Source organism: Dermochelys coriacea, chromosome 4, assembly GCF_009764565.3.
Source record: "Dermochelys coriacea isolate rDerCor1 chromosome 4, rDerCor1.pri.v4, whole genome shotgun sequence".
Taxonomy (NCBI): domain Eukaryota; kingdom Metazoa; phylum Chordata; order Testudines; family Dermochelyidae; genus Dermochelys; species Dermochelys coriacea.
In genome coordinates this window covers 4,850,649-4,877,529 of record NC_050071.1, presented here as the reverse complement: position 1 = coordinate 4,877,529, position 26,881 = coordinate 4,850,649, and the positions used below count along the sequence as shown (strand labels likewise).

The 26,881-nt window shown below is 43.9% G+C and overlaps 1 long non-coding RNA gene across 1 annotated transcript; it reads left to right on the top strand.

Annotated features, from left to right (window-relative positions):
* The first annotated feature begins 1,818 nt into the window (after window positions 1–1,818).
* LOC122459970 lies at window positions 1,819–26,411 on the top strand. Its single transcript, XR_006280964.1, has 4 exons — window positions 1,819–1,936; window positions 4,821–4,837; window positions 22,119–22,121; window positions 26,400–26,411. It is a non-coding gene; the product is annotated as an uncharacterized LOC122459970 (long non-coding RNA).
* The last annotated feature ends 470 nt before the right edge of the window (window positions 26,412–26,881 follow it).

Genomic DNA, 26,881 nt, shown 5'->3' with positions numbered 1-26,881 from the left:
CTGGAGTAATAGTAATAGGATGAAATTTAATAGTGAGAAGTGTAAGGCTATGCATTTAGGGATTAATAACAAGAATTTTAGTTATAAGTTGGGGACGCATCAATTAGAAGTAACGGAAGAGGAGAAGGACCTTGGAGTATTGGTTGATCATAGGATGACTATGAGCCGCCAATGTGATATGGCTGTGAAAAAAGCTAATGCAGTTTTGGGATGCATCAGGAGAGGCATTTCCAGTAGGGATAAGGAGGTTTTAGTACCATTATACAAGGCACTGGTGAGACCTCACCTAGAATACTGTGTGCAGTTCTGGCCTCCCATGCTTAAAAAGGATGAATTCAAACTGGAGCAGGTACAGAGAAGGGCTACTAGGATGATCCGAGGAATGGAAAACTTGTCTTATGAAAGGAGACTTAAGGAGCTTGGCTTGTTTAGCCTAACTAAAAGAAGGTTGAGGGGAGATATGATTGCTCTCTATAAATGTATCAGAGGGATAAATACAGGGGAGGGAGAGGAATTATTTCAGCTCAGCACCAATGTGGACACAAGAACAAATGGGTATAAACTGGCCACCAGGAAGTTTAGACTTGAAATTAGACGAAGGTTTCTAACCATCAGAGGAGTGAAGTTTTGGAATAGCCTTCCAAGGGAAGCAGTGGGGGCAAAAGATCTATCTGGCTTTAAGATTCTACTCGATAAGTTTATGGAGGAGATGGTATGATGGGATAATGGGATTTTGGTAAGTAATTGATCTTTAAATATTCAGGGTAAATAGGACTAATCCCCTGAGATGGGATATTAGATGGATGGGATCTGAGTTACCCAGGAAAGAATTTTCTGTAGTATCTGGCTGGTGAATCTTGCCCATATGCTCAGGGTTCAGCTGATCACCATATTTGGGGTTGGGAAGGAATTTTCCTCCATGTCAGATTGGAGAGGCCCTGGAGGTTTTTCGCCTTCCTCTGTAGCATGGGGCATGGTTGACTTGAGGGAGGCTTCTCTGCTCCTTGAAGTCTTTAAATCATGATTTGAGGACTTCAATAGCTTAGACATAGGTGAGGTTTTTCGTAGGAGTGGGTGGGTGAGATTCTGTGGCCTGCGTTGTGCAGAAGGTCGGACTAGATGATCAGAATGGTCCCTTTTGACCTTAGTATCTCTGAAACTTGTTGACAACAAATGTAAAGTCACTGCCCTTTGCAATGGATAACAACAGAAGCACTGCCTCAAGCAAACCCCTAGTTATTAGTGCACAAACTGTATCTCTTAGGTTTCTAGTACACTGCTTGCTTGGAATCCAAGAAAAACTTCCTTAAAGAAGCAGTGAAGTTCTCCTGACAGATAGGTAGCACAATGCTGATGTTCTACCTTGGAAACAACAGTTACTGAATCATGATCCGGACTTGAGGAGTGAGGTGCTCGAACAGTCTAACACACAGGAAAAATAGTTTCACTGGCATCATATAAAGCCCCTGGAATCCATTCTTAGCATGTTTCTATCAGAGGCTGCCTTTCAGTACAGGATGACTCCCTTCTTGCTGTACACAGTGTTGTGCTAGTTGTGTCTGTCCCAGGATATTTGAGAGAGAAAGTGAGTGAGGCAATATCTTTTATTGGACCAACTTCTTCTGGTGAAAGAGATAAGCTTTTGAGCTATACAGAGCTTGTCTTCAGGTTTGGGAAAGGTACTTCAAGCATCATAGCTAAATACAAAGTGAATCAGATTGTTTAGCATAAGTAGCTAACACATATTGTAAGAGAGAATTCAAGGGGAAATGGTCAGTTAACACCTCTGCAGTCTTAGGACAAAATAGTGGTTAGTCAGTTACAGATTGTTGGAATAAGCCATACATCCAGTGTCTTAATTAAGTCAATGTTTTTTACTGTCTAGCAAAGTTGTGAATTTAAGCTCCCCGGCTCGTCTTTTGAAGCTGTTGTGCAGGTTTCATTTGATGATGAAGACTGACAGGTCAGATATGGAGTGATCGCTTTGTGAAAAGTGTTCACCATGATAAGATGTTTTGTCTTTTATCATTTCTCTGTATGAGTTCATTTCTCTTGTTTCACACACACAGCTGTTATTGGGATATTTGGTGAGTGGATGAGATACCCCACATGTTGTGATAGGGATATTAGGGTGGAGTTTTCCATGATGAAATCTACTTCTATGGTGGAATGTCCTTGCTTGGTGAAGGCAATTTTAAGTGCACTAAAGTTTGTGTCTTGGACTTTCTCCTTGGAGCATGTTCTATGTTATCGGAGTGCGTGATTGTCTATAACAGATTTCTTGGTGTGTTTAGGGTGGTTACTCGATCTGTGAAGTTAAGTGGGGTGTCTCGTATATAGTTGTCTCTGGAATTCCATTGCTGAAGCTGACTGTGGTGTCCAGGAAGTTGATGCCAGGAGAGGGAATGTTCTAGAGAGAATTTGATGGATGGATGGGTGGTGGTGGTTGAAGCTGTGGTGGAAATCTCTGAGGGAATTTACATCATCTGTCCAAAGGATGAAAATATCATTGATGTACCTCAGGTATATCACTGGTTTTGTGGTGCATTTATCCAGAAATTCTTCCTCAAGGTGTCCAATGAAGATGTGGGCATATTGGGGAGCCATTCTGCTACCCATGGCTGTTCCTATGGTTTGGACAAAGTGTCTGTTGTTTAAGGTAAAGTTGCTATAGCTCAACGTGAAATGGATGAATTTGATAATGTGTCTAGGGTTGTCCATTCTTGCAAGCATTTCTGGCAGTAGAGAGAGAGTTTTTTTTCTCAAGAGGAGGAAAAGAAATGGATAAAAATTAGGGGAGGGAGATAGGAAGAAACTTCTGCAGATGATTTGAATTCTCTTCATACTTAAATTGGTGTTGCTCAATTTTCTGTTTAACTGATACAACTACTAGGAGCTCATCCATGAAAAGCCAAGGAAATTAGCTAGAAATTGGTCAAGTTCATATTAGCTGTTGAGAAGAGACACACAGTAATTGATTTCATAGCTAAACAAAAGGAAAAGAGATGGTCACATGGTTAACTTTGCAGCGTGACAACCTGTGAACCTCAAAAGGTTGAGAGGTTCTATTCAGCTTACATATGCCACCCAGGAATCTGGATGCTTATCTGAACTTTTTGGTCTGCAAAATTTGTACTGCAGTCTGTCAAGAACAGGACTTCTCCTGGGGCTCGATGCTGCCCCTTTTCCTCTTGCTGAAGAGGACCTTACAGAGTAAGGTTATGCACAGTGCAAGTGTGTCAAAATCTGACATTTATTGCTTTGGCATTGCCACTTCTAGACTATAGGATGGAACCAGAAAGCACCAAGATATGTGGATATAAATAATAATGGGGTGGAGAGGGAGGGAGAGGAAATTTACCTGAAGTTTTTGAAACTTGAGTAGATATTTGGCTCTTATTTTCAGTTTGGCTCTTATTTTATTTTTAGAGAGTCACCTCCTTCCCTACATTGAGGTTGCCAATACCCACCACTTATTACTCATACAGATGCTGTCACTGAATATTTTTTTCTTTATCATCATTCCCTGCTGTCCCACTTTCCATGAAGGGTATATTTATGAAGGGTATATTTATAAAGGCTTATTAAGTGCTCAATAGCTCTTTTAATAAACAGCTAATCAAATGTTATCTATAACACATTCTAGTCATCTCTGTCATATGCTTATAACATCTAGGGGGGTTATAACTGCAGGGATTTGATCTGTTTGTTTTGTATGAAAAACACAATGTATCATCCCCGATAGCACTTCTTTGAGAATTTACCAGTAAATCCATTAATAAGTCTATTACATGTATCTCTGTGTAGTGCAAACTACAAATAGAAGGTTCTGTTAGAATTTCTACAGTTGAATGCCATTTTCTTCTGTCAGCTATTCTAGGAGTTCTCTTTTTTATTGTATTGCATTTTAGTGGGGCGGCTGCCCCACTCCCATGCCAGATTGGGTTACAGCAGGCCAGAGAGGCAGCGCAAGGCGGCAGCCGGTCAGGGAGGGCCTGTTAGAGAGTCAATCAGGGCTGAGCAAGAGGCAGCCAGTCAGGGCCAGGCTAGGCCCTGTATAAAGGCTGCCCAGGCCAGAGGCTCTCAGTTTCTCCCAGACCTTCAAAGGGGAAGGTTTGTCCCCGGAGCGAGGAGACCAGCACCTGGGACATCTCAGTGCTGGGCAGGCTTGTGGGAGCAGAAGGGAACTCAAGTCTGGTACCTGCCAGGCTAAAGGCCCTGGTAGAAGGGCCCACAAGGTGCAAAGGGGAAGCGGCCCAGGGAGGAGAGGCAGACAAGGCGAGTGAAGGAGGGCAGGGAGGCTGTTGCCAGGGGGTCCCTGGGATGGGACGCAGAGTAGAGGGTGGGCCTGGGTCCCCCCTTCTCCCTTGTACTACATCCAGCCGTTAGAAGTGGCCATAGTGGACTGCACCCTACTTTCTGCTTCCAGCTCTCTGCATGAGTTGCTAGAGAGAGCATGTGCCATTGCAGGGACTTGGCTGACCACAGGTTCAGGGAGCAGCCTGAGTATTTGGTCACCATGTGTTGAGAATCAGGGCCTGCAGCAGAGCCAGTCTCCAGGTGACTTAACAAGTGTCATTGGCTGCTGGACCGGCTACAGCGCCTGATGGCTTGGAGGAGTCAGCAAACTGGCTGGTAAACCCAGCAGCAGCAGCAATTCAGCAGCTGCTTAAAGCAATTGCCCATAGCTGTGATAGCTTTTGTGCCTCCTTGTTCCCAGCCCTGCTCCTGCCTTGCCTTGCCCTACATAACCAACTTGTGATCCTCCGCTGTAGTTACTGACCTCTGTCTCTGGCCGTCCCATTATCTGACGTCATGAGCCTCCACAGCACTGCAAGTGAGGATCAGCCAGAGCCCAAAGGGAAGGAGGTCCCTGAGACAGGACTGGGGCTGGCTGTTTGCTGATGGAGGGGACTGTTTGTTTCTGATAGCCGTATTGGGAGGGGTGGGTGGGATTTTCCTGCCTTCCCAAAGGCTGTAGGAGGGGTGGGAGTTGGGAACTGACTATCAGTACGGGGATCTTCTACCATACACTCAATGAAAACTTGCACTAATGGCTTCAATTAAAAAAAAGTCTCTCTCACACACACACTCCAAAAAGGAAAAATGGATCAATTTTGATCTCTGTGAAATGGAAGCAAAACTCTCTCATTTTTGATTAAATTAAAAATAAATAAATAAATAAATAAATAAAAGATTTTGCCCAGCCCTGCTCACCTGCATAAAATTCTGCCTCTGACAAATGTTTGCATCACTGGGGCTCAATTCTTTTCAGGAGTTTTTAAACACACAAACTTTAGCTCCGTCATATGATTTGAGAAAGCATCTGCTTTGCCAATGGATCAGAAAAGGGAGAATACTGGACAGATGTTTTTATACGGCACCATCTCTTTCTTATTCATTTTGCAAAGCTGCTGCTGCTTCCCATTTGCACCCACAGCCAAGCCCACACTGCCTAAGGTGCTCTGTATCTTATGTTGGGCATACATCAAAATGGAGAAAGGCAAAAGCAGGCTTTTAACTCTGCTTCTCCATAAAAAGGACAGGAGCAGCATGGTGAAAAATTCTGCTCAAAGTCTTCGCAGGGACCCACCTTTTCAGGGATAAAAATGTCCTCAGTTGGGGATATGAGCAATGCTCCAGCATTTGCACTTTCCCCCTGTTGTGCTTCCAGCCTTCACTATTCTGCTGCCAGCTGGCCCATTTAATTTAAAGCTTACTTATAAAGTAAGAGGTCTCCCTCATGTTCATTAAAGTCCCAGAGTATAGGAAAGGCCCTGAAGCAGGAATTAAATTACAAATACACCTTTGTGTCTGAACTCTCTCTTGATTCCAGAATAAATCGAGCTAAATATATTTACAAAACTACCACTGAAAAAAATAAATAAAAAGTTGACACTGAGCTTTTAATGTGCAGTGAAGAAATAAGTATTTTCTCTCAGTGTTCACTATAGCTATAGGTTACTTAATTTGACTTAAAATTGTCTCTTTCATTAAACTAACACTGTATGAGCTTCCATTATCTGCTGATAATGAGAGAGACAGAGAGCCATTAAAAAAGCTTCCAATACATTTGCTGTACATATGCATCCTTTAGTGTACTTCACCTTCTCATTGTTCACTGTCATTAGGATAGGCTCAGTTACTCATGTTTAAAGCTACCATTAAAATAATATTCCTCAGGACTTTACAGATGTAAAAGTGCATCTACCAATGAAAGTGTATGTAATCCACAACATTATAAATCATCTTTTATCTCTGATTGGCCAATCAACATGTCAAATTATCAGGTTTCTGATTATCAGGCCAAATTCTATCCTCAGAGGTGCACATATAGCTCCCTGTCATGCATACATCTGAGGGAATGTGATCCTTATTTTGTCCTTATGTGGGCCTGAGGAAAACCTGGCCCTTATTTTGCTGAGTGGTGTCCTGTGTGGTATGTTGAGGACTGTGTTTGAAATTGCAAGCTATCATTTTAACAGTGTGTCGGAGGAGGGCAGGTGTTCCTGGTCCTGCTTGCAGGCTAGGGGGCACTGTAGAGAAACATGCAACCAGTTTTGCACACTGGCAGCCTAGTGCAACGTGGGGGGAGTTGTGCCTCTCTGTTTCTATGGAGCATCCTGCTTTGTCTCTCTCTGATCTGGGGTTTTTATGTGTTTATCATTTGAATTCTAAGATTAAAATAGCACTACACTGCCCCCTTTGAGCAAAAGTACTTTGTTTTTTTTTAATCTAATTTCTCTATTTGTATTGCATGACACACAACATTCTGTACAACTCCCAGAATAAGAAAGGTGATGTTCGCCTGGAGCAGCACTAGGTTTATTCCTGATCAAAGTTTCTAATCTAACAGTTTCACCTAGGGTTTTCTCTCATTTAAGAAAATTACAAAAGGGCCAAAAAGCACATAATTAGACCTGGTTCCAAAACGGAGGAAAACTGCATAAAAATTGCCTCCATTTGTCTTTTTTAAGCAAAATTTGAAATTTTCATGACAATTCTGAATGACACTCGAGACCATGAATGTGAAAGAGTTTTAAAAATATTTTCTCTGTCAAATCACTCTCATGATGATGATCAATCCTTTCAGCTAAGACTTTCAAAAAGAGGGGCTTAAATTCAGACACCGAGGCTGGGATTTTCAATGAGGCCTAAGGGATTCAGGTGCCTAATGCCAACTGAAAGTCAATAGGAGTTGCAAAACTTCCTTAGACGCTTTTGAAAATACTGGCCTAAAACTCAAGGTAAGCACCTAAACAAATAACCTGATTTTCAAAAATGCAGAGCAGCCAGAAGCTCCTGTTGAAATCCATGGGAACTGTCAGTTGATCAGCATCTCTGAAAATCAGGTTACCTATTTAGGTCCCTATTTATTTAGGGGTCAAATGTAGGCTCTTAAGTGACTTAGTCACTTTTGACAAGTTTGCCCTAGGAACCTCATTTTAGCCTAATGTTAGGCTCCTATATTTGAAAATTGTGGCCTTTAATTATATCCTTGTTGTGCTGTCTGCACAATAGCCAGAACTGCAAGCTTGATAATTCTTTTTGTTCTGAATTCATACAGCACCTAGCACAGTACTCTCCTACTCTGTGACTTGGGCTCCTAAGTGCTACTGCAACACATGTCAACATAATTTGTAACACAGAATAAATTTCCCTTAATAATTCTTCCTCATATATTCTTCATGTGCTAACACTCTTCTGTGTAAAATGTCCCTGACTTGTTCAGTGCAGCATGTACTAATTTATTTGGAGTACATAGAACAGTGTTTGTTTATTCTGATTTCCTCTAACAAGGTTTTCTCAGTGTGTCTGGTGGCTTTGATTGCTCCTGAAGCACGGTGCTCTGACACTATTATGAAACAAGACTGTTTTATCCCCTCCCGAGGCAGCTTCTGGTGGAATGAGAAAAGGAGGACATGTGGCACCTTAGAGACTAACAAAATTATTTGAGCATAAGCTTTCGTGAGCTACAGCATCCGATGAAGTGAGCTGTAGCTCACGAAAGCTTATGCTCAAATAAATTTGTTAGTCTCTAAGGTGCCACAAGTACTCCTTTTCTTTTTGCGATTACAGACTAACACAGCTGCTACTCTGAAACCTGTCTGGTGGAATGGGAATAATTCAAGGACTTTGAAAGTGTGCATAGAGTATCTGCTCTATGAACTAGTACAAGACAATCCTCAGACCCTTCACAATCACTTTGCCACTTGCTCAGTTGTTGTACAGCAATATCATCCATTCAGTTCTATTGGTGGCCATTCCCAGCTTCATAAGTATTATGGCAGCCTTACCTCAATTAGGAAAAGTGATCCATTAAATTTTATGAAAAGGAGTATGTTGTCATACTGTGGGGCCATGCGGGTACCCATCGCAGTGCCGCTGATTTGAAGGTATACATTGTCCCCAAATGTGAAATAGTTATGGGTGAGGACAAAGTCACAAAGTTCAGCCTGCCAACATTTTTATGGCTGATTTAGAACAACACTTCCTCAGCTCTCGTCCCCTAATGCCCCTACTCTTCTTGTGCTACATTGATGACATCTTCATCATCTGGACCCATGGAAAAGAAGCCCTTGAGGAATTCCACCAGGATTTCAACAATTACCATCCCACCATCAACCTCAGCCTGGACCAGTCCACACAAGAGATCCACTTCCTGGACACTACGGTGCTAATAAGCGATGGTCACATAAACACCACCCTATATCGGAAACCTACTGACCGCTATTCCTATCTACATGCCTCTAGCTTTCATCCAGATCATACCACACGATCCATTGTCTACATCCAAGCTCTACGATATAACCGCATTTGCTCCAACCCCTCAGACAGAGACAAACACCTACAAGATCTCTATCATGCATTTCTACAACTACAATACCCACCTGCTGAAGTGAAGAAACAGACTGACAGAGCCAGAGGAGTACCCAGAAGTCACCTACTACAGAACAGGTCCAACTAAGAAAATAACAGAACGCCACTAGCCATCACCTTAAGCCCCCAACTAAAACCTCTCCAACGCACCATCAAGGATCTACAACCTATCTTCAAGGACGACCCATCACTCTCACAGATCTTGGGAGACAGGCCAGTCCTTGCTTACAGATAGCCCCTAAACCTGAAGCAAATACTCACCAGCAACCACACACCACACAACAGAACTCGTAACCCAGGAACCTATCCTTGCAACAAAGCCCGTTGCCAATTCTGTCCACATATCTATTCAGGGGACACCATCATAGGGCCTAATCACATCAGCCACACTATCAGAGGCTCGTTCACCTGCGCATCTATCAATGTGATATATGCCATCATGTGCCAACAATGCCCCTCTGCCATGTACATTGGCCAAACTGGACAGTCTCTACGTAAAAGAATAAATGGACACAAATCAGACGTCAAGAATTGTAACATTCAAAAACCAGTTGGAGAACACTTCAATCTCTCCGGTCACTCGATTACAGACCTGAGAGTGGCTATCCTTCAACAAAAAAACTTCAAAAACAGACTCCAATGAGAGACTGCTGAATTGGAATTAATTTGCAAACTGGATACAATTAATTTAGGCTTGAATAGAGACTGGGAGTGGATGGATCATTACATAAAGTAAAACTATTTCCCCATGTTATTTCTCGCCCCACCCCACCCTCCACTGTTCCTCAGACGTTCTTGTTAACTGCTGGGAATGGCCCACCTTGGTTATCACCACAAAAAGTTTTCCTCCTTTCCCCCCCCTCTTTCCTGCTGGTAATAGCTCATCTTAAGTGATCACTCTCCTTACAGTGTGTATGATAAAACCCATTGTTTCATGTTCTCTGTGTGTTTATATAATTCTCCCCACTGTATTTTCCACCAAATGCATCCAATGAAGTGAGCTGTAGCTCACGAAAGCTTATGCTCAAATAAATTTGTTAGTCTCTAAGGTGCCACAAGTCCTCCTTTTCTTCTTTGCGAATACAGACTAACACGGCTGCTATTCTGAAACCCATTCAATTTTATAGCTTCAAGTGCCCAATATGCTGCCACTGCATGCATGTCTTATGACGCCTGTGGCTGGCTAGCTGGAAGAACCCAAATAAATGAGAGGGAAAACAATGGGGCAACATTTCAAAGTGTTCCTTCTGCAAACACTAGTGAATATTTTACTAAAAATAGTCCCTAGGGTCAGATTCTGTTCCTCTTACTCATGCCACATTGTGCTTTGCTTGCAAATACACCCACTGATTTCTATCAAGATACCTGTGCAGTAAGTAACTAAATGTTGGTAAGGGCTACAAGCTCTGGCCTAATAAAAGTTCAATTGTCCTATGAAAAGTTAGTGGGCCAAATTTCAAAAAGAAATCCGATAATCACTGTGTGACACAAAGGAACATTATTCCTGATTTAGGGACTTGATCCAGTTACCATTGATATTAGGGTGAGTCTTTTCAACATGTACGGCCCAATCCAACACATCCGTAACTGTGGAGTGACAGCCAACACTTCCATGAAATACACAATGTATTGTTTCAATGAATCACTTTTGGCTATTCCACTTTCACGCACTAAAAGTGGGGTGAAATCCTGGCCCCATTGAAGTAAATGGCAAAGCTTCCATTGGGCTTTAGTAGGGCCAGGATTTCACTCATGGTATTTAATATCTATCCAGTGGCATGCACCTCTGATACTCATTGGAGGTGGAGGAAGAAGCATGAGTTGGGTACTGCTCCCCCAGACATCAGAAGTCAAGAGTACCTTTCCATAATGTGTATTATACTTGTAGCTGTTAAGGACCAATCATTTAAAATGCTCACTGGATCCAGTGGAAAACACTCCACACCCACCCACCCCTCCATAACTGTAACTGAACAAACACTGATTGGTTCCAAAGGGATACAAGCGTAGCCTTGCAAGCGTTTATACACATGCTTAATTTTATGGATATGCGTATTCCCATTTAAATCATTGGGATTACTTCCAGTGGTGAGCTGGAGCCGGTTCTCACTGGTTCGCGTGAACTGGTTAAATTTTGAAGCAGTTTTAGAACCGGTTGTTAACCTGCTTCCCTGCAGGGGGCACTGAGGCTTTGATGGGCTCCCGCCGGGAAGTGATGTAATTCCTCCTCCGGCTGCCGGGGGCGCTGCACTGCGAGAGCCACGTGGGCTGCCCCTGGCCCTGGGCACGAGCCCTGGTGCTGCTGCTGCTCCCCTGGTCCTGGGGCTCCCGCTGCTGCCTGGGGGGTCCCCGGCTACCCCGCTGGGCCAGGGCTGCTCCGAAATGCTCTCCTCCTGAGCACCCACCACCCTGCCCACAGCCAGCCCCCATCTCCAGCCACGCCCGCACCCCCTGCCCTGCCTCCAGCCACCCCCGCACCCCCTGCCCTGTCTCCAGCCACCCTCTGCTGCACCCCCTGCTTGCAGCCAGCCCCTACCTCCAGCCAACCCCTGCTGCACCCTCTGCCTCCAGCCACCCCCGCACCCCCTGCCCTGTCTCCAGCCACCCCCTGCCGCACCCCCTGCCTGCAGCCAGCCCTACCTCCAGCCAACCCCTGCTGCACCCTCTGTCTCCAGCCACCCCCGCACCCCCTGCCCTGCCTCCAGCCACCCCCTGCCTCCAGCCAGCCTCTACCTCCAGCCACCCCCTGCTGCACCCCCTGCCTGGAGCCAGCCCCCATCTCCAGTCACCACCACACCCCCTGCCCGCAGCCAGCCTCCATCTCCAGCCACCCCCTGTCCTGCCTCCAGCCACCCCTGCACCCTCTGCCTGCAGCCAGCCCCTGCCACACCCCCTGCCATGCCCACAGCCAGCCCGTCTCCAGCCACCCCCGCACCCCCTGCCTGCAGCCAGCCCCCGTCTCTCACCACCCCCACACCCCCTGCCTCCAGCCAGCCCCTGCTGCGCCCCCTGCCCTGCCTGCTGCCAGCCCCTGCCGCACCCTCGGCACCCACTGCTCACACCAGCCCCTGTCTCCAGCTACCCCCGCACCCTCTGTCCTGCCTGCAGCCAGCCCCTGCTGCACATACCCCGTGCCCTGTCTCCAGCCAACCGCTGCCGCATGCACCCCCTGTCCTGCCCGCCGCCTGCCCGTCTCCAGCCAGCCCCACACTCCCTTGCCTCCAGCCAACCCCACACCCTCCTGTCTCCAGCCAGCTCCGCACCCCCTGCCCTGCCCGCAGCCAGCCCCGCACTCCCTTGCGTCCAGCCAACCCCGCACCCTCCTGTCTCCAGCCGGCTACACACCCCCTGCCGTGCCTGCAGCCAGCCCTGCACCCCTGCCTCCAGCTAGCCCTGCCCCACGCCCCTGTCTGCAGCTGGCCCCACGTGCACTGGTGCCCTGCAGTTCCCAGGGCAGTAATCCTGCACACCTGCTTCAATGAAGGGGGCAGGAAGCAGCTGGGACCCACACATGTGCACACCTTAGGGTGACCAGACAGCAAGTGTGAAAAATCTGGACAGGGGTTGGGGGGTAATAGGAGCCTATATAAGAAAAAGACCCCAAAATCGGGACTGTCCCTATAAAATCAGGACATCTGGTCACCCTAGCACACCCCCAGGGAGTGGTAGAGACCCACACATGCGAAACGGAGCTCATCTCTAGTTCAGGCCCATCTTTTTAAAAAAGAATTTTAGGCAGGGTTAACATACATCCGTATTTTCCCAGACAGGTCAGGCTTTTTGGTTCTTAAATCGCCGTCTGGGAGGAATTTTTAAATTTTTCGTAAAATACGGACATATGGTAACCCTGTTGGTACAAAAAATACATACTGGGGCACATCCCTTACATCAGAATGTTTTATAGGGAACCGGTTGTTAAGATTTTGGCAGCTCATCACGGATTACTTCCGTAAGAAAAGTTATGCAAGCGTTTGCAGGATGGGGGTTATAATGTGCATTGCACTGAAGGCAGTGCTTCTCCTTCGGTGAACACCTCTGATATGAAGAGGTGCATGCCTATTTAAATACCATGTCTCAAGGGTGAACCTAAATCACCAAAAGGGATTCATTTCAAACACAAATTGCTTATTTGTAAGCAAACAAGGTAAATTCACGGTTTAAGTAACTGCAGTGGAATACAAAGTAAATTGGACTTGTAAAATTGTCTGCCCCCCGTAAAAGAGAGCACGATAACATTATCGAGCTGCAAGAATAAACTATGTAGGTATCTCAGCTCTGCGCTGCATTGCATAGGCATGTATGCATCTGCCTCATGGTAAAACAGGAATTTAGTGAATAGGGTGGGAAGGCAGTGCTGCGCTATTTGGGGATGAAAAAAATGTTGAAGATCAAAATATAACAGATCTGGGATGAGATTGAAAGGCAAGAGAATAAGGTAATTAGAAAAGCAGAAAACAGCAGGTGAGGAGACATTAAGCATGTGTATAAACGCTTGCAAGGCTATGCTTGCATCCCTTTGGAACCAATCAGTGTTTGTTCAGTTACAGTTATGGTGGGGTGGGTGGGTGTGGAGTGTTTGCCACTGGATCCAGTGAGCATTTTAAATGATTGGTCCTTAAGAGCTACAAGTATAATACACATTATGGAAAGGTACTCTTGACTTCTGATGTCTGGGGGAGCAGTACCCAACTCATGCTTCTCCCTCCACCTCCAATGAGTATCAGAGGTGCATGCCACTGGATAAATATTAAATACCACGAGTGAAATCCTGGCCCTACTAAGGGGGGAGGGATAGCTCAGGGGTTTGAGTATTGGCCTGCTAAACCCAGGGTTGTGAGTTCAATCCTTGATGGGGCCATTTAGGCATTTAGGGCCAAAAATGGGGATTGGTCCTGCTCTGAGCAGGGGGTTGGACTAAGATGACCTCCTGAGGTCCCTTCCAATTCTGATATTCTATGAGACAGCCAGAGATTATAAAGGATCAGGCCACTGAATGTGAATGAACTGATGGTTTATAAACTGAATTACACCTGAAAAAAATGTTCAATGCACTTTAACTTTGAAAGAGCATGACCCTTCACCTGCTGAAGATCACCCATCAGATCATGAGAATGGTAATATGTCCACCACAGACCAGATTGGAAATGTGATGACCTGTTTTTGCATTATGTTCTTCCACCTTCTGATTGCTGCCAGAGAAATGAGGGGACTCATTTGCCTTGAATTGCCTTTGTTAATGGTGGGTTTTATTCATCCTGAAAGGAAAGGGTAAAGATAATGCTAAGCTGGGGGGTCTATACCACAGTCATGGGTGTGATTGCAGCTTGTGAAGACATACCCATGCTAGCTTTAATGGAGCTAAGTCCTTTACCGGAGCTGTGAATCATAGAATCATAGGCTATTAGGGTAGGAAGAGACCTCGGAAGGTCATCTAGTCCAATCCCCTGCTCAAAGCAGGACCAACACCAACTAAATCATCCCAGCCAGGGCTTTGTCAAGCCGGGCCTCAAAAATCCTCTAAGGATGGAGATTCCACCACCTTCCTAGGTAACCCATTCCAGTGCTTCACCACCCTCCTAGTGAAACAGTTTTTCCTAATATCCAACCTAGACCTCCCCTGCTGCAACTTGAGACTATTGCTTCTTGTTCTGTCATGTAACACCACTGAGAACAGCTGAGCTCCATCCTCTTTGGAACCCCCCTGCCCCCGTTCAGGTACTTGAAGGCTGCTATCAAATCCCCCCTCCCTCTTCTCTTTGGCTGACTAAATAACCCCAGTTCCCTCAGCCTCTCCTTTTAAGTCACGTGAAGCCTGTCAGCACTCACATTAGCTCAGGCTAGGTGCCTGAATAATTACCCAGGGGGTGGCTTGGATAGCCCATGATGAAGCACTGCACCTAAGCCAGTCCAGTGAAAGCTAGCTTGGGTCTGTCCACTCAAACTTCGCCCACACACCATGATTGCAATGTCAATATACCTTATAAAAAGAAAAGGAGTACTTGTGGCACCTTAGAGACTAACAAATTTATTTGAGCATAAGCTTTCGTGAGCTACAGCTCACTTCATCGGATGCATGTAGGATCACAATGGTCCCTTCTGGACTTCCACTCTAGGAATCTATGAAAACTCAACCTTCTTCTAGACTGCTCGCCCATTTTACAAGGATGTGGTCTATTTCCGTGGCATTACTCAAAAATGTTCCATTTGATGAGTTTTGCAAGTTGGCAGCCTGGACTTCCATTCACACTTTTTCCAAGTAATATGCCTAGCTACATGCCTCTAGAGTAGATGCTGTGACTGGCAATGCAGTTCTGTTTTCTATATTAGACTCTGTTCTGAAGCTCTGTCTTTTTTGTGGAGATACTGCTTGGGAATCACCTGAAGCGGAGCATCCATAGTGATACTACTTGAAGAGAAGGAGAGGTTATTCAGCTCACGAAAGCTTATGCTCAAATAAATTTGTAAGTCGCTAAGGTGCCACAAGTACTCCTTTTCTTTTTGTGGATACAGACTAACATGGCTGCTACTCTGAAATATACCTTATGTCACCACTGGCTCCTCAACCAGACCGATGAGGAAGAAATGTGTGTCCCCAGTGTACAGCATTGCACAGTCATGTTCACTGATGAGTATATGGTGGGGTGAAGGGGGGAAACTCTGTCTTTTGGAACATTAGCAGCCCTCTACACCACAGTCACATAAGAACACCCATACTGGGTCAGACCAATGGTCCATCTAGCCCAATCATGTTACAAGTGGAGCTTGCTTTGTGAATGAAAGTTACTTGTGAAACATTTATGAAGTTGACAAGAACTACTTTATCAAATAAACTATCACAAAGGCTTTCCACCCAGCTCTAGTCACCACCGAGTTGTCCCCTGACTCACCATAGCTCCTGATTCTCACTGGCACTAAGGCCATGGTACACTGCTCTGGGAAGAGCACTTCACATGGAAGTAAATAGAACTAACACCCTCCTGAAGGTGGGATTTGTCCCCTTTGCACTGCCATAGTGGGGTAAAGAGGCCTTGATGTTAAGGAGAATAAGACTGTATGTTTCCACATGTCACAGCGGCCTTGGCCCTTTAAGAGGTAATGGGCCTGGTCCCACCTGTGCCACACTCGGCAATCAGCCACAGGGGGTGGGCTGTGGGAGTCATTGTAGGCATCTGACAGGAAGGTAATGTGGATAAATTGGCCCAAGTCTAGGGCTAAAAGAGAAGCTTCCAGAGCATTCTGAGGGAAGTGACTGGGGAAGCTGTTGGACTAGCTGCTGAGAGCCCAGAAACACGGGCCTCAAAGAGGAGGGCTGCCCAGCCCCTTGAACCCAAGGGAGGAGACTTTATATCAAGTTTATTTGGACTTAAAGTAGAACCCTTTTGGACTGTGTGGAATTCTCAGAGGCCCAGAGAGAAGGGGAAACTGAGGCAGAGTGCCTGCTGGGCCACACTGGTTCACAAAAGGACATGTTTAAGGCCATTGGCCTCCTACACCATGTTATAGAATACATAGCAATTTAATCTTCAACTCCAAGTGGTTTTAGCCCTGAGTATTTCTGTGTTTGAGAGCCACACTAAAGACTAGTCTGCACTGTGTATTGGATATATATTGTAACTGGATCAGATGACAACTTTGTTGTAACCTGAATACATGTAGAATGGGAATGAAGCCTATTGCTCACCACCATATGCAATGTAGTGGCTATGGTAAATCAGTGCTCTGCTCCGGAATGACAGCTCCTGTCTTGCTACAGAGAATGAGGTGGGTTGCAACTCGACTTTAGTCGATATAATACTGAGATTTCAATCAAAGACTGGATTCCACAGCTCATGTCAGTGAGAGATCTATTAATAGATATTTTTCTATGAAAACTCCCCATTAAAAAGCTGGGTTTTCCCAAAGGCATGACACTTTGCGGGGGATACAAATAGGACATTACATTGTTTGCTGTCATCTGACCCAATTCCCAGGATTGATTAGATCTTTCTAGAGTTCCTTAAAATCCTCCTGAGTTTTCACTAAGATATGATAAGTAGTTGAAGGTTATTGCAACTCTTCCCCCTCTAACTCTTCATTTCCTGCTCAGAATCTTCCACATTTCATGCCTCTACTATCAAAGCCAACCCCCCTAGGAAATGACATTGTTTATGCCTCCTCTGGGGAAGAGCTACTTATTAGAACTCTTTGTTTCCTGTTGATCCAGTTTTTAATCCAGACTAAGACTATGCTGCCTGGTTTTTATTTTCCTTGGTCGCTCCTTGTGAAGGACCCTATTAAAAAGCCTTTTGAAAATCCAAGTCAGCTATTCACATTGGATTCCAATCATCTACAGTTTGATTCACTTTTACAGGAGGCAAAATTAAAGAGGCACCAAGTTTCATTAGAGAAGTTGCTTTGGTTTGAATCTCTGGGCCACATTTTCAGACACGGCCTTTGAAATGGCACATGGGCTTTTTTGTATGCACAAACCTGATAAATGGGCATCTAATAGTGCAAGTTGTATGTTCAAATGCAACTGTTCTATACTATCTGGAGTCAGAACTGCTCCATAGTCTCCATGTTGCTAATGGAGATTTTCTTTTAGTGGCAGGTTCCTTCACTTTTTGAAGCTAGAGGATCACAGTTCCAGCCCTGCTGCAGGTTTAAAATTGCAAATGGCTACAATGAGCAGAATAGAGACAATTAAGTCTTCTAAACCCACCGTTTTGTCACTATTTATACAATTGGTGAATCACTCTGTCCTTAGATAGACCCTCACTCAGTGCCTCTGAAACTAATCACTCTATTTTCTGAGATTCCCCTTCTGAAGATAGGAATATGGCATGCTTGGAACATCCTTCAGGACAAGCTACTGTTTTTAGGGTCACATTGCAGATCTTTATTAGTATCTGAGCTCCACTGCTGTGCATTTCGACTCTCACAGAAACCTCACATGGACACCATGCTGGCCTGGTAATTTATTCCATTTTAAGAGGCTCCCTAACTTCTTCTATGGAGCTCGCTCTCTCCCCCTGTCCAGGGTATGCTATTGTTCCCATAAAAGTGACTTTGGAACTAGAATTTGCCCAGCTTCCTCTCCAGGAAAAGTTGCTGAAAAGAATTCACTAAACCTCTGCAAACTTCTCAGCCTCTTTAAAGGACCCAAACCAGGGTAGTGCAGAAACAATGCTGAATACCTTCAACTCAATGGGTGTTAAGAACTGATGGACCCTCTCTGGATAAGGCCCCTATTTCCCCATTTGCACCCCACTGATATCTCGGAAAGCTCAGGTGTATGGCCCTTGTGTGCCTACTGCATTTAAGGCACTTCAAGATCATTTGGCAATTTGTTCTTCATATTCCTCTCTTTGCCCCTTCTATTGCCATTGCAAAGAATTATTGTCTTAGATAAGCCAATATGTCTCTTCGCTGCAGGGCCAGGTAAGAAGAGGAAGATGAAATAAGATGTCTCAAAATAAATAGCCATTTCTGCAGACAACCTGGACTGTTTCTTTCCCCCTTTTATACATTTTTTAAAGCTCTGTCAGTCAGAAAGTACTTCTTTTAGGTTATCTTTTTTCAGGTACCTGCTTCCTATGTGAGGCAGCACCAGGGCAAACTGAACATTAATCTAACTGCTGGGGAACAAGGGAATCAGGAAGACAAATTTGGTCTCACCTTCTTCAAAAGTTCCAGCTATTTTCTTCTGCTGTCTTTTTTCTGTCTCATTTTCCCCTTTTCTGGATGTTCTGGCTCAGGGGCATGGCAAGTTCCCCCCCCCATCCTGTGAATTGCACATCCCACAAAATAATTCTTCTCTGTACCTGAAGACGCTCAGCTGAAGGTACATTTGTAGGCCCAATTACCTCATCAGGATCATTGCAGTGTGGCCAGATCTTTAATTATTTGGTCTATTTAACAGTCTTTTATTGGCTCAAAACGTCTGAAAAGCATCAGAAGACTGGGGGAGGCCATTCAGCCAGCAGTAGTGACAAGCAGATACAGGACACAGACACAGGGAAGCTGGATTTACCTGTGTCAGTTAATACACCTGTGTGCATCACTAATGTTTTGAGGTGTAAAGACGCTGTGGAGATGGAAATCATATAGGTACATAGATTGTTCTCTGTTTGCACCTAACCTAGCACAGAAGGGTGCTAGTCTGACAGGTGCTATGGTAATACAAACAATTAATAACAATAATAATGATAGATCGGAGAGGTGGTTGGAAAATGGGGGTGGGGGTTCCTAGGGGAACTTTGTCAAAATGATTTCTTGTTGTGTTCATCAACACGTTCCGTAAAATATCAAAAACTGAAATATTTCAGCCAAAATCATTTAGGCTTTCAGGCATGTGTGTGAGCATGCTCAAACGGTGAGCTGAACAGTAAGATGTGCATGAGAATTCATAAGATGTCACAATAACCTGTACCAACAAATGTTGATGGGAAACAAAGGGAGACAAAGACTGAATTAGTCCTGCTATCACTGAAGGACTGTGTTAAGATCATGCTTGGTAAACAAGAAAAGTGTAGAACCAGGATTCAGTGAATGAATCATAGAATATCAGGGTTGGAAGTGACCTAAGGAGGTCATCTAGTCCAACCCCCTACTCAAAGCAGGACCAATCCCCAATTTTTTTGCCCCAGATCCCTAAATGGCCCCCTCAAGGATTGAACTCACAACCCTGGGTTTAGCAGGCCAATACTCAAACCAGTGAGATATCCCTCCCCCTATGAAAATTGGTATGTTGGAAACTAGGCCTAATTGGTGAAGAAAATAATGGTAGGACAGGCTATTCTGTTCACCAATCCCTCTTGGGGTCCTGACAGAAACTGACATTGGGCAAAAAATTCGCTACTGGAGCAAGCTGCACATCCTGGCTGCCTGGGACCCCAGACCTTTGTGATCCTGATCCTGAGATGTCCTGACCAGACTGGGCTAGAGAGAGGGACCCAGATGACATCACCACCTCTACTGGTTCCAGCTGAATCCCAAATACCCCCTGGAATGAAATAGGATTGGACTTTAACAACAGCAGGAAAAACAGCTCTAACCCTTCTCAACTAACTTCTCTCTTCCCCAGAAGGACAATTATTACCGTCTTTGATACCATCTAAGAGGCTGTCAAACAAGGGGCTTTTTCCTTGCCAAAACGCTCTCCAGTTAAAGGCAAAGGGAACAAAGGATGTTGTTAAAATGAAAGACTTATTTAGTACTTTACTTTCAAATGCTTTAACTGTTTTTTCCTTCCTTTCTTTGTCTTTAATAAAAGGTTAAAAGGCTGTTTAATGGGGTTTGCACCATGGAGCTAAGCAGGCCAAGGTCTCTGTATACCAAGCCCCGCATCTTATTTAACACTGTTTATGTTGGACAGTGACTGGGTTATGTTAACACTTTGGGCCAACAGTCTAGTCATGTAAGCATGTGAAAAGCAGGGGGGAACTCCCTTCAGGTAGAGGAGAGCATTGTAGTTTTTCAGCAGTGATTGTGAATCTGTATCCAGGTGGCAATGAGGGTCTGAGCCCTTGACTCAGTACCAAGTGAACAAGAAAAAGAAAGGCGGCTGGGGGTCGAAGGATGGTTAAGTGGCTAGAGCACTGCAATAGGAGTCATGAGATCGGAGCTCAGCTTGGCAATGGACACCCTGTGAGACTTTAAGCAAATCACATCATCTGCTGTGTGGCTTGGTTAAAATCAGTACAATGGGGATTCTGCTGCCCTATGGCATGGCATGGGGGTTATGTGGATAAAATCCATTAACAATAACATACACAGATGATGTGGTAATGAGGGTCAGGTTAGATCCAAGATAGATCATGTCTCACCCCTGGATATCTCGAGACCATGGCTTCCATTTCAGGGCAGACTGTTCAGTAACAGGGAATTCAGCCCAGTGCCTGACTCTCCTTAGACACATCAGCTAACTGCACCACTTATTAACTCGCTAGGCTTTTGCCCGCCTTAATATAGAATGTAAACAGTCCCCTTGGAAACCCAAGTCCCTCCTGACACCAGGTAAGCAGACCCATGTGACCGTAGTGTCACAGAAAAACCAAGTTCCTCTGTTCTCAACAGTTTGGACACATACCACAGGTTAGTTCCTCCTGCGATCTCCCTCCTCTATCCAATAGGACAATGCCCAGTCCGATCCTGTAATAAACACATGTAGGCTTTATTAATTAAATGAAAATGAAGCAAGAGATTTTTGCACAATACTAAGAATACTAAAGACATGACAATCTGTTTGTTTTTGTGTGTGTCTTACAAAACTTCTGTTCATTGTAACAAAGTCTTATAGATTCAGCTTCTGAGGCTTAGCCCAGTGGTGGCAGCTGGGGTCCACTACATAGCAGACAAAGTCTCTTGTGATCGAGTCGGGTAAAAAGAACCCTGTTTCCTTCCACTAGACAGCTTTTATCCCAAAGCCCTTAGATGCGACTGTTCTGAGCCCAGGCACACAGGTGCCAAAGGAGACTGGAGATGGGGAATCCATAAGGTAATGCTTCAGTGATGTCATCTGGTGTGACCACTCCCAGGGTGAGAGTTTCCCCTTCTCCATTGTCCTGTAAATTAGTTTCTACCTGCTGTATTGAGAATCAAGGAGTTTCCTCTGTACATGGTGCTTTTTAATGGATATTAAGTGACCACTCTCTTCCCTAAGGGGTGAAAACATTTCTATGGGCAAAACTCAACACTGTTTAATGGCTCTTGTTATCATGGGGCCTGTCCTAGCCATGAGATAGTTATGTAACAGACGTGTACAGATATTACTCTTAACATGAGAAATACAGCGATTCACATGCGAGTATAACAGTCATGTCTTCACCAGCAGTTAGGAAATTCCAAACACGACATATTTTACTGCAATTGTACCAGCTTAATTTTAATAACATACTACCACCAGTAATAAGCCTGACAGACTCTTACTGGAAACATAGGCCTAGAGTTGTTCTAAGCCTCCAGCATTTCAGATCATACTAACAACTCCCTTCCATTTCTCTCCTGAGATGGAACAAGTTGCCTTAAGTGCTTTGGAAGGATTACAAACCCCAGGGCCAGCAGGTGAAACAGAACAGTTTTGCTCCACTTGTGGAATAGTGGAGGGCTTCTTGAGCTATTTACAAGGCACGCATTTTCCATGTTGCTTTTGATATGGTTAGCGTGGTGAAACCAACATGGTGAGTTTATATAAAAAAGTACACTATTACTGAAATGCCCTTATTATAGTCAAGATGGCATCTCTTATGGGACAGGAGACAGTGAATACACAGAGATCACAGTAGACTAGATGACTGGATTTAGTAATTGATTAGTTTGTACTTTCTTGAATACTGCTGTGGTGTGCATATATCATGGCTCATTCTACGGGGGGGGGAGGGAGGTCAAGCAGAGCCTGTGAGGCTGTGCGGAGAATGTTTAAGCTTGATGCAATCAAAGAGAGAGAGATGCACCCAGGATTGTACCTAGGATATTTCTATTGCAATTTAGGATTCTGGCAAGGTTTTTATCTTCATAAATATTGATTTTTGTACGAGACTAGATTTACTTTGTTACACAAGACAATCATTGAAGGTGTGTGATTTATAAATCATGTGCATGCTATTCTTGAAAGCATTCATCCTGCACAGTTTATAAAAGAAGTTCTCTGCACAAGGAAGACGCTGTTTGGGTAAAGCAAATGGCATATGTTATTTGGTGTCTTGAATCGCTAATGCAGTAAATCAAGCAAAAAAACCCAAAGTCAACATCCACGAGAATGTTTAATTATTCAGAACACATAATAGCTCTCCTCATGGGTGAGAGCAGAAATAGTACAAGACTCACAACTATACTCTTAGCAAAGGGCCTGATCCTGACAGATCCTCTCTGTCTGGTCCCCTTGAAGTCAATGTTCCATCTGCAGAGGGATTGCAGAACTGGCCCCCTAATCTGTCACCTAGACTCGTCTGGCTTCTCTTCAATGGAATTTAATTCACTGTAATATGGAAGGTCTTGCTCAGTACCCAGCTCAGCATGGCCATTCATTAGTGACAGGCTGAGAGAACTCAGGGGATATTTAGGTTCCTCCACTCACAGGTTAAAAAAAATCTTAGGCCAAGATATCTCTACGCCTCTTTTTTATTTTAAGCAAAGGAGTTTTAAAGGTGAACAGAAGTGACTTATAAAAATGAGGCAACCTTACCAGCAGCAGCTGAAAGTCAGCTAGGAATCAGTGCTCATTTCAGCATGCACATAGATCAAATTTCCCTTCATCACAGCCACAAAGTGCCACATGGTCACCAGCTTTCCCTGCATGGCCAGGGCAATGGATGCTTGAACCAACTTGATTAGCATTGGAGGGGACAATTTGCTCATAGATGGAGTCAGGGGTGGCTGTGGGAAGTAGAGTTTGATTTTACTTAACACCAAAGATTTTGGAAAATCTCTCTCTTTGGCAAGAGGAGTGCAATAATTCCTAAGAGCCTCCCATTCCATAATTATCAGGGGACTGCCAAAAACATAAAAAAAGAAAATTTCATTAGTGGCAGAAAAACAATAAAAGACTCAAAGATAGAGTTCAGTCCAGGGTACAAGTATGTCTCAGTTAAAGCACAGAATTGGCAAGGTTCTGTTCTCATCTCTGTAACAGATGAGGTTCATCGGCCTTGCATTGACATTGGCACTAAATTTGCACTCTCAAACAAAAATAGCCACCAAGTGCAGCTTAAGCCTCCCAGCTCTGGTCATGGCAATTTCAAAGTTTGATAGGATGGGCAATTGCTGACATGATACATGTGTGTTCAGAGTGACCCCTTGGTGGAATTTGTTAATGTGCCCCTGGGCAGCTGGGTTTAGAAATTAAGTGTAATGACTGAGCCAGCACTCTCAGTTTTCTGCTCATTAACTATTTGATGCTGTGATTTAGTGGGCTTTGCTATTCAAATCCTTCAGCGTGACATGCCACAATGAACAACTATTCCTTAGAGGACAAGTTATTTCTCGCATAGACGCCAACTTCATATATTTTTCAGCTTTAAATTACTCCTCATGAGAGATGGTGGTTGGGGGCTTGATTAGCTAAATGTGTGATGTGCAGTAAGTTACAGAGCATGGACAGAGGTTCCCCTACTATATCTCCATATGGGATTACAAGTTCATATTTCATGTTGTTAATAATTATTAAACTTGGATGTCTCTAAGTCATTAGGTATGAAGAAAGTCAATGAATACCTCTCCAAGAACATGGAATGCTTGTAATATTGATTTGTATTATATTTTCCTCTATCAGGCAATTATTGTTATTCCACAAAGAGATAATGAGTTGCATTTGTAGAAAGCATGAAGGGCTATGAAAATCACCAGAATGTATCTTCGGGAACATGCAACAGAAACACACTGAAATCAAGTACATTCAAGGTCACTCTTGTTGTTTTGATTAGGGCTTGGTGAAAATTGTCTGTCAAAACTGTTTTTTCAAGTGAAAACCGAGTTTTCAGCTAAATGGAATTTGTCATAAAAGTGTCTGTCCTTTCTATGGATTTTTTTTAAACCATATGCCTGAAACCTAAAATATTTCTACTAAAACCAAAGTATTTCAATTTGGATAGCCTGCCACAGTGCATCATGGAAGTTGTAGTTTGGTTGCTGCATGTCTCAGTTCTCATCTGTGGGCCTAGGCTACCCTTGGCAAGGCACTCCCAAGATGCAGCCACTTCCCATCACCATTAGAGGACACTGTGGTGCATCATGGGAGATGTAGTCTGACCAGGGGCCTGGCCTATAGAAAAGAATGGAAGCATGAAATACCTGAACTATAACTCTCATGAAACTCCACAGCAGCATTTCCAAATCAAAATGTTTTGGGCCAGAATATTTTGATGTTTTGCCAAAAAAGTTTAACTTTTCCTGGGGAAAATTTTGATGAAGAATGACTAAAGTGTTGTTGAAATTCTCTGTGGAAAAATAGCCCAATTTCTAATCAGCTCTAGTTTTGAGAGTTCTTGGTGCAAAAGTGAGAGTATTGAAGGGTGCTGCCAGTGACAATTCCTATAATCATTGTATTTAATGGGAGACAGGCAGGCAGAATAGCTGTTGGGAAATATCAGCTACAACGTCCTCTGGAGGAAACAGAAGAGGACAAGGAAATAAAGAAGAAATGGGAATAGGACAGAAGGGGACATGGTGTCAGAAGCAAGTCAGGTCAGGTACTGCGGTAATGTTAACTAGAATACCTTAAGCCTGATTCTTATTTACACCAAGACCCCTTGCTGCTATGGCTGTATAAAGGGGCCTTCTGCAAATAAGAATCAGGCCCATAATGTCAAGTCTTAGACCAAAGAACACTGAACTCAATCAAACATTGTAGACCTATAACCCTGGTAGCTGCTGCTCCTCTCCACCTCCTCTTCTCTCAACATTTTAATTATTTGTTAATTTCTCCTGGGAAATATTTGCCCTAGTCTTCTAGGCAACCTCAGGACTTTATAATTATATGAACCTTTGTATATATGACAGTTAAAGAAGCAAACCTTACAAATAACTGTGAAGTTGCAGAGAGTAAACAGGCAGAAGCTAAAGGCATAGAGATTAGTTATTTGGCACATTAATAAAAATGATCATAAAATACATGGAATATATATTTAAAATATACATTTTAAAGTCTACTATAATTCTACATTGATTTTAAATGAGGTAGTTAGATGTGGGATAAGATTTCTCTGAGTATTAACTTTTAATATCTTTTTTTTTCTCCTAGAGGTTTATTTTTAAAGCAGGAAACAGAGATGATTCAAAAGTTAATAGACTCCTTTAAATGTGGGCATCTGACATTTAATAAAACCAAGGACCCTTTTCCACTGGTTGTATTGTGACTGAATTGAGTCAGTATTGTATAGCTATGCCAAGTAAAACAGAGAGCAGCAAACATCTGTATGCGCTTGCAGAGTAAGTAGCCTTTACAGTGTCATACAGTTTAAATGAATTTGTCCTTTTATCAAGTCCCTGTTGTTCTAACTTGTCCTTTAATATTCCCCCACTGCCTTTCTCACACTGTAATAATCCTAGAAAATCGGGTAGTGAGAGGGAGGAGGGCAAAGTGACATCTCAAGTTTGCTTGCCATAAAATTAAACAAATGGGCCAAGCTCCCACCATAATTCACATACTGGAGCAAACCAGGGGTACTACCTATTACATAACTATGGTAGGCTTTCATAGCAGGAGGATGGGTTTGCATGCTGCTCCAATTCTTTTGTTTTAGTGTATTTCACTGTCAGTGTGCACAATTCTGAAAGATGGGTTTTGAAGGGGAAGGTACAGGAAGGTGATTTCTTTCCTGAGCATGGAGGAAGATTAGATAAAATCAACTCTCTAGAAAAAAATATAGCCGCATCTATTCTGTAGTTTAGTATTTTCTGACCTTAAGGTGTCCTGTAGGAAGTAGCCACAGGCTACAGAAAGACCCATTTGCATCCGTCGACACATCTTTGGATTTTGATGGGCATTGGATCCAGCCCTACAAGAATAACTTGGAAGCCTGTGAATGACTACCAAACACAAGCACAGAAAGCAGGAGGGTAACCACGCTATGCTACCTTGATGACATTACTGTAAGCAGGGCTGTAAGTTGTGGCTTGTATGTGACAGCACTGGTCTCACGTGAACTCAAAATAGATGATTAGAAGAAGTGATTAAGGTAGAACTGGAATGTCTACAGAGCTACCAGTCATCATTCCCTCTGATGAAAAATCACTTCTCTTATGGTAACATGCTGACCCTCTTGAAATGAATAGCTAGACTCCTAACTGACTACAATAGGAGCTGGATTTGGCATTGGGTAGGAGAGTGACTGTTGAGAAAGCAAAGGAAATAAGACTGTAGTTATTGTATTTTGCAGTCTGGTACAGCAACAGCTGGAGCATGAAGGAATTAAGGCACAAAAGTCTGCAGTCACTTTCACTGGGCTGTCACCTTCCTATATCTCTGTCTCCTCCATTAAAGTTACTGTCAGACACATCACTACATCCCTGTGCATCATGCTCA